Genomic DNA, 13428 nt, shown 5'->3' with positions numbered 1-13428 from the left:
TGAAACAAACTGAAGAAGGCAAATTAACAGAAAGAAAACTCTTGTTTTTGGATTGAAAGAATTGACATTGTTAAAATATCTGTATTATCCAAAGCAATCTACAGGTTCAATACTATCAAAATTCCAATGACAGTTTTCACAGAAATTTTTTTAAAGTTCTAAAATTCATATGAACCACAAAAGACTGAATAGCCAAATCTGTCTTGAACAAAAAGAACAAAGCCAGAGGTATCACACTACCTGATTTCAAAATAACAAAGCTATATTAATCAAAATATCATGGTGCTGGCATAAAAACAGACATACAGACCAATGAAACAGAACAGAGAGGCCACAAGTAAATCCAGACATTTACAGTCAATTGATTTTCAACAAAGATGACAACTACACAATGGAGAAAAGACAGTCTCTTCAATAAATGGTGCTAGGAAAAACTATATTCACATGCAGAAGAATGAAATTAGACCTTCATCTTACACCATACACAAAAATCAACTCAAAATGGATTAAAGATTTAAATATATGACCTGAAATTAAAACTACCAGAAGAAAACATAAAAGCTTCATAACATTGGTCTGGGAAATGATGTTTTGGATATGACTCTAAAAGCACAGGCAACAAAAACAAAAATAGACAAATGGGACTACATCAAACTAAAAACCTTCTGCCCAGCAAAGAAAACAGCAGAGTAATGAGATAACCTATTGAATGGGAGAATATATTAGCAAACCATACATCTGACTAGGGGTTAATATACAAAATGTATAAGGAACTCAATGGTAAGCAAATAAATAATCCTACTGAAAAAATGGGCAAAAGTTCTGAATAGGCATTTCTCAAAAGAAGACACAAATAGCCAACAGCTATATGAAAAACTGTTGAAGATTACTAATCATTGGGGAAATGCAAATTAAAACCACAATGAGATATCACATAACACTTGTAAAAATGGCTATTATCAAAGAGACGAAACCATACACTGTGACATGCCTGTAGTCCTAGCTACTTGGGAGGGTGAGGCAGGAGGATTGCTTGAGGCCAGGAGTTTGAGACCAGCCTGGACAACATGGTGAGCCCCTGTCTCTACAAAAAAATACAAAAGTTAGCTGATGTGGTGGCACATGCCTGCAGTCCCAGCTACTTGGAAGGCTGAGTGAGAGGACCACTTGAGCCCAGGAGGTCAAGGCTGCCGTGAGCTATGAGTGTGCCACAGCACTCCAGCCTGGGTTAGAGTGAGACCTTCTCTCCAAAAAATACAAAAAAATTTTAAAAAGGGAGAAATAAAAGTAGGAAGTAAATATTAGTATAAACGTATGAAGCAAATTATGTCAAAAATTCATGAGGATGATACCCAGGTAACTGGACATTGGGAAATACTCAAATAGTGTTTGATTGAGCTTTTGATGTTACCATTTCTTTCTATATGGGTGATCTTCATCTGGAAAATGGATTAATGTGGGAGTTAAATCAGTTAACACAACTACAATAGTACAATGGCACTCAGTAGATGTGAGTGCCATCATCCCTCCAGGAAGAGGTACCCTGCAGTCCAGTGTCAGGGAGGCTTTGCTACAATGGGAGGTAAGAGGCTTGGGTTACTGACCCAGCTGAGCCACTGACTCACTGCCTGATCTGACCCCACCTTTAGGACCTCAGTTTTATCATCCAGATAATGACAGGGTAGAATGTCATCCTCTCCTTGGAGCCTCCTAGTTCTACCAACCATCCTTTGATTAAAGGATCAGCCTCACCTGGTTTGATTACTACATCAGGGAGCCACAGAATTACAACTGGAAACAACTCAAGAGCTCCAAACGTGTCTCCCTGGCACCCCTGCCTCATTTCATGAATGAAGAACTGAGGGCCAGAGAGGGTAAGCAACTCGCTTAGCCATGTAGGGGATGGTTCTGGAAGAGGAAGTCAGCAGGTTCTGCCCTAGTATCCAGTGGGGAAATGAGAGCGCTTCCTCTTTATTTTGAAAAATGACTTAGGTATTTAGTGGTTTAGGCACCACCTACCTTAACAAATACCCCAAAATTCTGCTGGGGATAAAAGTCCCACTTCAGCTGGAAAAAATCAATGCCATAGGTTAGGGAACACTGTGGTAACTGGGTTGATGGATCACTTCGCGTTGCAAACTAAATCTACCTTTAAAAGGTCAAGGCCCCCCTCTAAATTTCCCCAGGTAAGATAGAGGAGATGAAATTGGCAAGAACAGGTTAGAAAGGTATGGGAGGGTGAGTGGGGGGGTGGCTTCCCTCCTTTTCCTCTCCATTTGACCTCCCTGTCTCCTCTCTCTCCTTTCCCTCCCCTCTCCAATGTAAGACAACACACCTCTCTCAGTGCCCAGTGTGCTGGCCCAAAGCTTCCCTGCAGCCTGGGCCAACTCACCAGCTACAAATAGAACCAGAACCCACTGAAAATAGCTCCTTCTCCCTTCTGCCCAGAACTTCCAATTGCTCACTAAGATGCCCTGCCCTGCACCAAGCAAGCTCCAAGCAGAGAACTGGGGTTGAGGGACACCAAGGTTACAATAGGGGACCATCTCAGGAACAACAGTCCCAATAACAGCTGACTCTATTATAAAGTACTAGGTCAGTGCCAGCACCACTGCAAGAGCCTGGCTTTAGTTCCCTGCCACCCAATGAGGAAGGTCCTGGCTATTAACCTCACCATGCAGATGAAACTGAAAGGTGAGGAACTTTCCCAGGGCCACATAGTGGGAGGTAAGAGGTGGAGCTGGAGTCAGAACCCACCCAGGGGACTGGAGTCCCTATGGTTAACCACTGTGCTACATTGTCTCTGTCTATGCAAGGTCGCTGTACCAACTAGCTCCAGATCCATGAAGCTGTAAGGAGCTCAAACCATCCAGACCCTTCTTTGACAGGCAGGAAAACTGAGGCCCAGAAACAGGAAAGTCTTGCCCAAAGGTACTTAGTAAAGGAGTAAATCAAGCACCCAGGTCTCTTGGCTCAGAGGCCAATTGTTTTTGCAGAGGTCAAGGCACACAGAGACTCCCTTATTCCTTTTATGTGGAAGCCGCATGGGCCTTTTTTTTTTTTTTTTAACTCAACCTCCTCCCTTTTCCCAACAGAGCAGAGAGCTCCCCACCCCCAGACACCCGTCTGGCAACCAGGCCTCCTGAGAGTACCTCTTCCTCCTCTGCTCAGGGTGTTTAATGTTCTAGAGAAAGAGAGCAAACGGCAGGGCATAAATCATGGGTGACACAGGCTGGCTTTCTCCTCTGCTGAATGTGAAGCAGACAGGACTCAGCAGGGGAAGAGAATTAGCAGGGATTTGCTGGCTCATTTAAATTCAAGGTCCAAAGGCTCACATTTCTCCTGCCCCTGAGAGTTAGATAAATTTTCTTCTATTCTGGATCTCATTTGTTATAAAGTAATTCTCTGAAACAGTCTTCACCTCTGCAAAGATGACAAGAAAGAATAGAATAAGGTCACGGAAGCTCCGCTGGGGAGGAATTTAAGAAGTGATTGAGGGCTATGAAAGAGTCTCACACCTGGTGTCAGAGGATCTTACGTTCCCAGCCCTGCCACATCTCTACAGAGTTGGCCAAGCTGCCTCAGTTTCCCCAATGTGTCTGAGAACCAAGGAGTCCAAAGAGATGCAAATGCTCTCTTAGTCAATCTTTTTTTTTTTTTTTTTTGGAGACGGAGTCTCACTCTGTCGCCCAGGCTGGAGTGCAGTGGTGTGATCTCGGCTCACTGCAACCTCCTCCTCCCAGCTTCAAGCAATACTTCTGTCTCAGCCTCCCGAGGAGCTGTGACTTCAGGCACACGCCGCCATGCCTGGCTAATGTTTTGTATTTTAGTAGAGACAGGGTTTCACCGTGTTGTCCAGGCCAGTCTTGAACTCTTGAGCCCAGGCAATCCGCCCGCCTCAGCCTCCCAAAGTGCTAGGATTACAGGCCTGAGCCACCATGCCTGGCCTAGTCAATCTTTTTGTTGTAAATGTTTATTGAGCACCAGGACAAGCTCTGCCCATGCGACCGTGAACAAGACAAAACCAGTCCCTGGCCTCCTGAGACTTACAGTCTAGTTGGTAAGACAAAGTCAACAGAAGCCCAGGTAAGTATTGTAATGGAGAGGATATAGGATTTATGGCAGCAGTTGTGCAGCAGACTTGTGAAGGTCCCGGTGACATTGATACAGAGACTCGAAGGAAGGGGAGGAGCTAAGTGGGCAAAAATCAAAGAAAAAGTTGACTCAGAACCTGCAAATACGCAGAGGCAAAAGAGAGCTGGCCTCTTCCCCCAACAGGTATGGGTTTATTGGGGCATCTTTCTGTGAGGCAGTCTCACCATATTAAGGAGAGAATCTTTGCTGAAATTCTATGATCTAATGTTGTGTTGTTAATCACAGAGTGCAGGCTGGATTCCATAATGGTTACATTCTTTTAATATTACAAATTCCTTTTTCAGCACCTCTAGGAAATAATCAACCCTGTCCCAACAAGTCTCTGGATGTTGAAAAATCCTTTTTTTTTTTTTTTTTTTTTGAGACGGAGTCTCGCTCTGTCACCCAAGCTGGAGTGCAATGGCACGATCTCAGCTCACTGCAACCTCCACTTCCTGGGTTCAAGCGATTCTTGTGCCTCAGCCTTCCAGGTATCTGGGATTACAGGCACAAGCCACCACACTGGCTAATGTTTGTATTTTCAGTAGAGATGGGGTTTCACCATGTTAGCCAGGCTGGTCTCAAACTCCTGACCTCAAGTGATCCACCTGCATCAGCCTCCCAAAGTGCTGGGATTATAGGCATGAGCCACCATGCCGGGCCTGACAAATCCTTTTATTGTACATATTCCATCTGTCTCCCTGGTTCCCACGTTCATGACTTTTTAAGGTCGAGTCTTCTAGAATCTGACCCACTGTGTCCTCCCTTATCAGGGCATATGCTGCATAAAAGGGCCCCAAGTGTGATGTGGAGGCCTCAGTCTTTCCAGTATATTATAGAATTATGTACAATCAGAGAGAAAAAATAAAGCTCATTCTCTACTCTGAGCCCAATGGTGTGGGAGGTTGCCAGTGAACACCCCTATAGGGAAATGTAGCTCTAAAGGCAGGAACCAGGGGATCAGAAATGTCACTGGAAATGAGTCTCCACTTCCCACCAACAAGGCTCAAAGAGAGACTGGGCAACTTGCACAGGGTCCTATGCAAAGAAGTGGATGGGCTGGCTTTCAAACCTAAGTGATGGACCTATGTCTTCAGAATTTCTCAAATATTTCTGAGGAAAGGTATTACATTGCTATCATCAAAATAAACCCCCCAAAAAGGATTCCCAGCTAAAAAATAACTGGGACATGCCGAGTTCAACAAGGTAACCGAACAGTTTTGTTCTCTGCAGCAGAACTTCTGAGAGTCTTGATATACTGATGTACATAATAATCATCTAAGAAGAGCTTATGGAGTTTCCAGAGTTTCCAGAACTCATTTGAGCTGAGAACACATTACTGGGCAATTCTGGGATCTGGGGTCCATGGCACTCACTTTGAGAAACACTGCACTGACTGTTCTATGATCTTGTAAGTATTTATATCCTTGTATATAAAGGGAACCCAATCTGTTTGTTTTAGATGGATGATTTCCTTGTTGGGTGACCTCAAGTCAGTAATATTCTCCCCTTTTTGAGCTTCATTTTTATCCTCTACAACAGGTGACAGCAAACTTTTTCTGTAAAGAACCAGATAGGCTGGGCGCGGTAGCTCACGCCTGTAATCCCAGCACTTTGGGAGGCTGAGGCGGGCAGATCACCTGAAGTCAGGAGTTCAAGACCAGCCTGGCCAACATGGTGAAACCCCGTCTCTACTAAAAATACAAAACTTAGCCAGACAAGGTGGTGCACACCTCTAATCTCAGCTACTTGGGAGGCTGAGGCACCAGAATCACTTGAACCCCCGAGATAGAGGTTGCAGTGAGCCGAGATTGCACCACTGTACTCAGCCTGAGTAACAGAGGGAGGCTCCATCTAAAAAAAAAAAAAAAAAAAAAAAAAGAACCAGATAATAGACTGGGCACGGTGGCTCACACTTGTAATCCCAGCACTTTGGGAGGCCAAGGCGGGTAGATCACTTGAGGTCAGGAGTTTGAGACCAGCCTGGCCAACATTGCAAAACCCTGTCTCTACTAAAAATACAAAAATTAGCTGGGCCTGGTGGTGGGTGCCTGTAATCTCAGCTACTTGGGAGGCTGAGGTTGCAGTGAGCTGAAATCGCACCACTGCACTCCAGCCTGGGCGACAGATTAAGACTCTGTCTCAATTAAAAAAAAAAAAAGAACCAGATAATAAATATTTAATGTTTTACAAGCCACATACATCCCTGTGACATTTTTCTCCCTTCCTTTCTTCCTTCCTTGAACTCTTTTTTCTTTTTTCAAATTTATTTTTAATTGCCAGATAATCATGCATACTTATGGGATACAATGTGCTGTTTCACACACTGTAGAATGATCAAATCAGGGGAATTAGCATATTCATCTCCTCAAATATGTATCATTTCTGTGTGGTGAGAAAATTTAAAATCCTCTCTTCTAGCTATTTCAAAATAGACAAATACATTATTATTAACTATAGTCAGCTTGCTGTGCAATAAGACACCAGAACTTATTCCTCTAACTATAACTTCGCACCCCCTTTACCAACATCTCCCCGTTCCTGCTCACCTCCCCACCCCCACCAGCCTCTGAGAACTACCACTCTACCCTCTACTTCTATGCATTTGACTTTCAGATTCCACATAGAAGTGTTTGTCACTGTGCCTGGCTTATTTCACTTCACATAATATCCTCTAGGTTCATCCATGCAACAGCAAATGACAGAATTTCATGTGTTTTTAAGGCTCAGTAGTATTCCATTGTGTCTATATACCACATTTGAAAAAATACATTCATCCATTGATGGACACTTCCATTACTTCCATATCTTGGCTATTGTGATTAGTGCTGCAATGAACATGAGAATGCCAGCATCTCTTCAGCATACTGACTTCAATTCGTTTGGATATGTACCCAGCAGTGAGATTGCTGGATCATATGGTAGCTCTATTTTTAGCTTTTGAGGAACCTCCATACTGTTTTCCATAAGGGCTGTACTAATTTACAATAACACCCACTGTGTACAAAGGTACCCTTTCTCCACATCCTTGCCAACACTTTATCTTTCATCTTTTTGATAATAACCTTCTACAATGCCTCAAAATATAAAAACCATTCTTGGCTGTCAGGCCATGAAGACAGGATGGAGGGAAAAGTTGGGGCAGGATTTTGGCCCGAGCTGTAGATTGCCAAGCTGTGCTTAACAGTGTTTCATACACATAAAGTGTGAGAAAATCTACCAGGTATTCTGCATTTTGTACATTTTGGTCCTTCTAAGCCACCTTAGGGGGTGGGCACCAAATTTCTTCTCCTTTCTAGGGAAAAGCTGATGTCCAGAGAAAGAAAAGGAGACTCTCATTTGCAGAATCACTCAATGGCAAAGAGGAAGGCACCACTCAATGGCCCTGATGCTCAGAAGAGATGCCCAACCCATGGTGTAGACTTGTAGCATCTTTACAATTTCTTTCTTTCTTCCTTTTTAAAGAGACAGTGTCTCACTCTGTCACCCAGGCTGGAGTGCATGAACATGACTCACTGCAGCCTCAACTTCCTGGGCTCAAGTGATTCTCCCACCTTGGCCTCCTAAGTAGCTGGGACTACAGGTGTGCCACCAAAACTGGGTAATTTTTTTCAGTCTTTATAGATAGGTTCTTGTTATGTTGCCCAGGCTGCTCTCAAACTCCTGGACTCAAGTGATCCTCCTGCATCAATCTCCCAAAGTACTGGGATTACAGGCATGAGCCACCATGCCCTGCCTTCTCTGCAATTTCCATAAAACAAGACAAGACGAGGGTTTAAGAGCAGTAGTCTGGTCGGAAAAAGGGACTAGGAAACTAGTGCATTTGCAGGGCACATTTGCATAGCACATGCACTTATTTTATTTTATTTTATTTTATTTTATTTTATTTTGTTTTGTTTTATTTTTTGGAGACTGAGTCTTCCTCTGTCGCCCAGGCTGGGATGCAGTGTTGCCATCTCAGCTCACTGCAACCTTTGCCTCTTGGGTTCAAGCGATTCTCCTGCCTCAGCCTCCCGAGTAGCTGGGATTACAGCCACCCGCTGCCACGCCCAGTTAATTTTTGTATTTTTTGTAGAGATGAGGTTTCACCATGTTGGCCAGGCTGGTCTCAAACTCCTAACATCAAGTGATCCACCCGCCTCTGCCTCCCAAAGTGCTGGGATTACAGGCGTGAGCCACAGTGCCTGGCCACACATGCACTTTTTACTTACAGTGGATATTCACTTTTAGTAATTAGGAGGGGACTGATAGAAAATATGAGATAAAAACTCCAAACAATTTTTCATATCTGCCCCTGCTGTAGCTAATGTGGACCAAGCTTAGTGTCTGCCATTCTGTAGGCTCCCATCTCACTGGTCCACACATTAATCCTGCAAGGCAAGTAATGTGATCTCCAGTGAGTGATGGAGGTGAGGCTCCACGAGGTTCATTAACTTACCTACCCCCGCCTAGTGTCACTCAGGTGATAAACGATGGAATCACAGTCCAGTTGCAGGTCTCCTGGCCCCAAAGTCAGTATCTATTTCAATGCACTCTGCTGATTGGAACCACTTCCCTGAGCCTATGTTTTAATGATCAGGGTACTCACAGTCAATTTCTTATAATTTCATACTTTATTACATAGGGCATTAGATTGTTTGATAAATGTTTCATGTGTTAGTCTTCATTCAGTCTCTCTGTGGATTGATTTCTTATGTTTTATTCACCAGAGTTCAATATTTGAGTCAAAATTCCTTTGAGTTCTTGACTCAGAAATACGCTTACATAAATATGCCCGGTTGATTTTTGACAAAGGTGCAAAAGCAATTCAACAGAGGGAGAATCACGTTTTAAACAAATGATGCCAGAGCAATTGGACATCCATGGAAAAAAAAGAACCTGGATAATATACAAAAATTAACTCAAAATGGATCAAAGACTTAAATGTAAAACATAAAACTATAAACCTTTTAAGAAAAATACATAGGAGAGAATCTTTGGGATCTAGGACTAGGCAAAAAGTTTTTAGACTTGACACCAAAAGCACAAGCCATAAAAGGAAATATAAATAAATTGTACCACATCAAAATTTAAAACTGATGCTTTGTGAAAGACCTTGTGAAGAAGATGAAAAGACAAGCTACAGGCCGGGCGCGGTGACTCACGCCTGTAATCCCAGCACTTTGGGAGGCCAAGGTGGGCGGATCACGTGGTCAGGAGTTCGAGAACAGCCTGACCAACATGGTGAAACCCCGCCTCTACTAAAAAAAAAAAAAATAGAAAAATTAGCCAGGTGTGGTGGTGTATGCTTGTAATCCCAGCTACTCGGGAGGCTGAGGCAGGAAAACGGTGTGAACCCGGGAGGCGGAGCTTACAGTGAGCTGAGATCACGCCACTGCACTCCAGCCTAGGCGACAGAGCAAGACTCCGTCTCAAAAAAAAAAAAAAAAAAAAAGACAAGCTACAGACTGGGAGAAAATATTTGTAAGCTACATATCTGACAGAGAACTATCAAAACTCAACGGTAAGCCAGGTGCAGTGGTGCATACCCATAGTCCTAGCTACTCAGGAGGCTGAGGTGAGAGGGTCGCTTGAGCTCAGGAATTCAAGTTCAGCCCAGGCAATAAAACAAGACCCCATCTTTAAAACAATGACAAACCCAACAGTAAAGATCCAACAATCCAACTAGAAAGTGGGCAAAAGATATGAACAGACATTTCAATGAGAGAATATGCAGATGGAAAATGAACACATGAAAAGATGCTCAGATTAGTAATTAGAGAAATGCAAATTAAAACTACAATGAGATATAACTACACATCTGGCAGAATGGCTAAAATAAAAAATAGACCAGGTGGTTCACGCCTGTAATCCCAGAATTTTGGGAGTCCAAGGTGGGAGGATCACTTGAACCCAGAAGTTTGAGATCAGCCTGGACAACATGGCAAGCGCCTGTCTTTAACAACAACAACAATAACAAAATAGCTGGACATGGTGGGGCATGCCTGTGATCCCAGCTACTCTAGAGGCTGAGGCAAGAAGATCACTTGAGTCCAAAAGGTCGAGGCTGCAGTGAGCTATGATTGTGCCACTGTACTCCAGCCTGGGTGGAGCAAGACCTTATCTCAAAAATAAAATAAAATAATAAAAACAATGATAACACCAAATGCTGGTGAGGATGCAGAGAAATTGGATCACTCATACATGGCTGGTGGGAATGCGAAATGGCAAAAACAGTGTGGAAAAAATATGACAGTTTCTTAAAAAATTAAACATACGCTTACCAATACCCAGCAGTTGTACTCTTGGGCATTTATTCCAGAGAAATGACAAACTTAACGTTCACGCAAAAATCTGTACATGACGCCTGTAATCCCAGCACTTTGGGAAGCCAAGGCAGGTGGGTCACCTGAGGTCAGGAGTTCAAGACCAGCCTGACCAACATGGTGAAACCCCATCTCTACTAAAAATACAAAAGTTAGCCAGGCATGGTGGCGGGCACCTCTAATCCCAGCTACTTGGAAGGCTGAGGCAGGAAAATCACTTGAACCTGGGAGGCGGAGGTTGCCATGAGCCGAGATTGCACCACTGTACTCTAGCCTGGGCGACAGAGTGAGACTCAGTCTAAAAAAAAAAAAATCTGTACATGATTATCCATAGCAGCTTTATTCATAATAGTCCCAAATTGGAAACCAACCAAATGACCTTCAATGGGTGAATGTAAAACAAACTGTGGTACATCGTATCATGGACTACTACTCAGCAATAAAAAGGAAGGTGCTATTGATACCTGCAACAACTTTGTTGGATCTCAAGGAAATTATGTTGAGTGAAAAAACAAAAAAGTCTATCTCAAAGGGCTACATAGGGCAGGGCCCGGTGGCTCATGCCTGTAGTCCCAGCACTTTGGGAGGCCAAGGTGGGCAGATCACTTGAGCCCAGGAGTTTGAGACCAGCCTGGGCAACATAGTGAAACCCTGTCTCTACAAAAAACTTCAAAAAGTATTGGTGGTGTGCACCTCTAGTGCCAGCTACTTAGAAAGCTGAGATGAGAGGATCACCTGAGCCTAGGGAGGTCGAGGCTGCAGTGAGCCGTGATCACATGACTGAACTTCAGCCTGGTTGACAGAGTGAAACACTGTCTCAAGAAAAAAAAAAAGGCTGAGCATGGCCTTTTGGTTCATAGGCTGAAGTCTATAATGTCAGCATTTTGAGACGCTGAGGTGGGAGGATCACTGGAGCCCAGGAGTTCAAAATGAGCCTGGGCAACAAAGTGAGACCCCATCTCTACTTATAAAATTAAAAAAAAAAGAAAGGCTACATATTGTGTAATTCTATTTATATAACATTCTTGAAATGACAAAATTATAGAGATGGAGAATAGATTAGTGGTTGCCAGGAGTTAGCAAGGCAGGGAGGAAGGCAGAAGGCTATGGCTATAAAAGGGTTACACAAAGTATCCTTGTGATGAAACTGTGGATGGTAGTCAAACAAATTTACCCATGATAAAATTATACTACAGAACTAGGCATACATGCAAACACACACATACACAAACACATACACACACACACACACGAATGAATATAAAACTAGGGAAATCCAAATAAGGTCGATGGATTGTATCAATGTCAATTTCCTGATTGTGATATTGTACTATAGTTATAGAAGATGTTACCATTAGGGGAAAATGGGCAAAAGACATAGGGACCTAGGGGATCTCTCCATATGCTTTCTTACAACTGCACACAGATCTACAATTATCTCAAAATAAAAGGGTTGTGGCTGGGCACGGTGGCTCACGGCTGTAATCCCAGCACTTTGGTAGGCCGAGGCGGGTAGATCACTTGAGGCCAGCAGTTTGAGGCCAGCCTGACCAACATGGCGAAACCCCATCTCTACTAAAAATACAAACAAATTAGCTGGTGTGATGGTGCACACTTGTAATCCCAGCTACTCAGGTGACTAGGCACAAGGATCGCTTGAACCCGGGAAGCAGAGGTTGCAGTGAGCACTCCAGCCTGGGCTACAGAGTGAGACTCTGTCTCAAAATAATAATAGCAATAATAAATAAAATAAAATAAAATAGGCCGGGCGCGGTGGCTCACGCCTGTAATCCCAGCACTTTGGGAAGCCGAGGTGGGCAGATCACGAGGTCAGGAGATCGAGGCTATCCTGGCTAACACGATGAAACCCTGTCTCTATTAAAAATTCAAAAAATTAGCTGGGCATGGTGGCACACGCCTGTAGTCCTAGCTATGCGGGAGGCTGAGGCAGGAGAATCGCTTGAACCCAGGAGGCAGAGGTTGCAGTGAGCCAAGATGGCTCCACTGCACTCCAGCCTGGGTGACAGAGTGAGACTCTGTCTCAAAAAAAATAAAAAAATAAAAAATAAAATAGAAAGGTTTTGTTTTGGTTTGGTTTGGTTTAGGTTTTAATTCTTTTGAGTTTTTGGCCCAAGATGGTTCATTTCAGGGATTAAGGTGCACTGGCCATTCGTCAAGATCACCTCATAGCTTTTGGCAAAGCCTATGTCTGCCAGGCACAGTGCTAAGTGCTCTTCATAGATTATCTCTTTTAATAGAACCTAGTAAAGTTGGAAGCATTGTTATTATATACCCACTTAACAGATGAGGAAACAAGCTCAGCAAAGTCAAGTCATATGCTCCAATCTTTATAGCCATTAAAAGCCAGGAAAAAAACCAGAGTCTCTGAGTCCAAGCCCACACCCTTACCCTCTACACTATACCTCCTCTCTGATTAGATGCCACATGGCATTGATCTTTGGCACAGACTAGCTTTGAACCTAGGACAAAACACCAGGGCTCTCCTTTGAGTTCTACTAGGATAGCAGTACGGTGGAAAGAACACTACACCATTCCACTAGATTCCTCTAGACCATTCCAATTACCAAGACTAAGTTTAAGTCCCAGTGCCATCACTTGGCGGCTTTGTAGCCTTAGAAAAGTCACTTCTGTGGGAGCTTAAGTCTCTCATCTTTAAACCAGAGCTTGTAATTCCAGCCCTGTTGGTGGATCAAATGAAGTAATGTATTTTAAAGGGCTTTGGACACTCCAAAGGGGGCAGTTATTATTAATAACAGGGCACTGTGAAGTAAATTCTAAATATAAGCCACTCACTCCTATTTATCTTCTGGTTTGATGGTAAATGCTTTGAAGGCTTGAGCTGAGTTTTGGCCTTTTATTTTATCCTAACCTCTCCTTTATAAAGTGCTCTCCCAAAATGGTAGATTTCTAAAAGTTTTTGTTAACTGTAATATTGATAGAAATGTGATCAGAATGCAAAAAGAAAAAG

Source organism: Pan troglodytes, chromosome 23 (genome assembly GCF_028858775.2).
Source record: "Pan troglodytes isolate AG18354 chromosome 23, NHGRI_mPanTro3-v2.0_pri, whole genome shotgun sequence".
Taxonomy (NCBI): Eukaryota; Metazoa; Chordata; class Mammalia; order Primates; family Hominidae; genus Pan; species Pan troglodytes.
The sequence above is the reverse complement of the archived record's forward strand: the minus strand, read 5'-3'. Positions refer to the sequence as shown.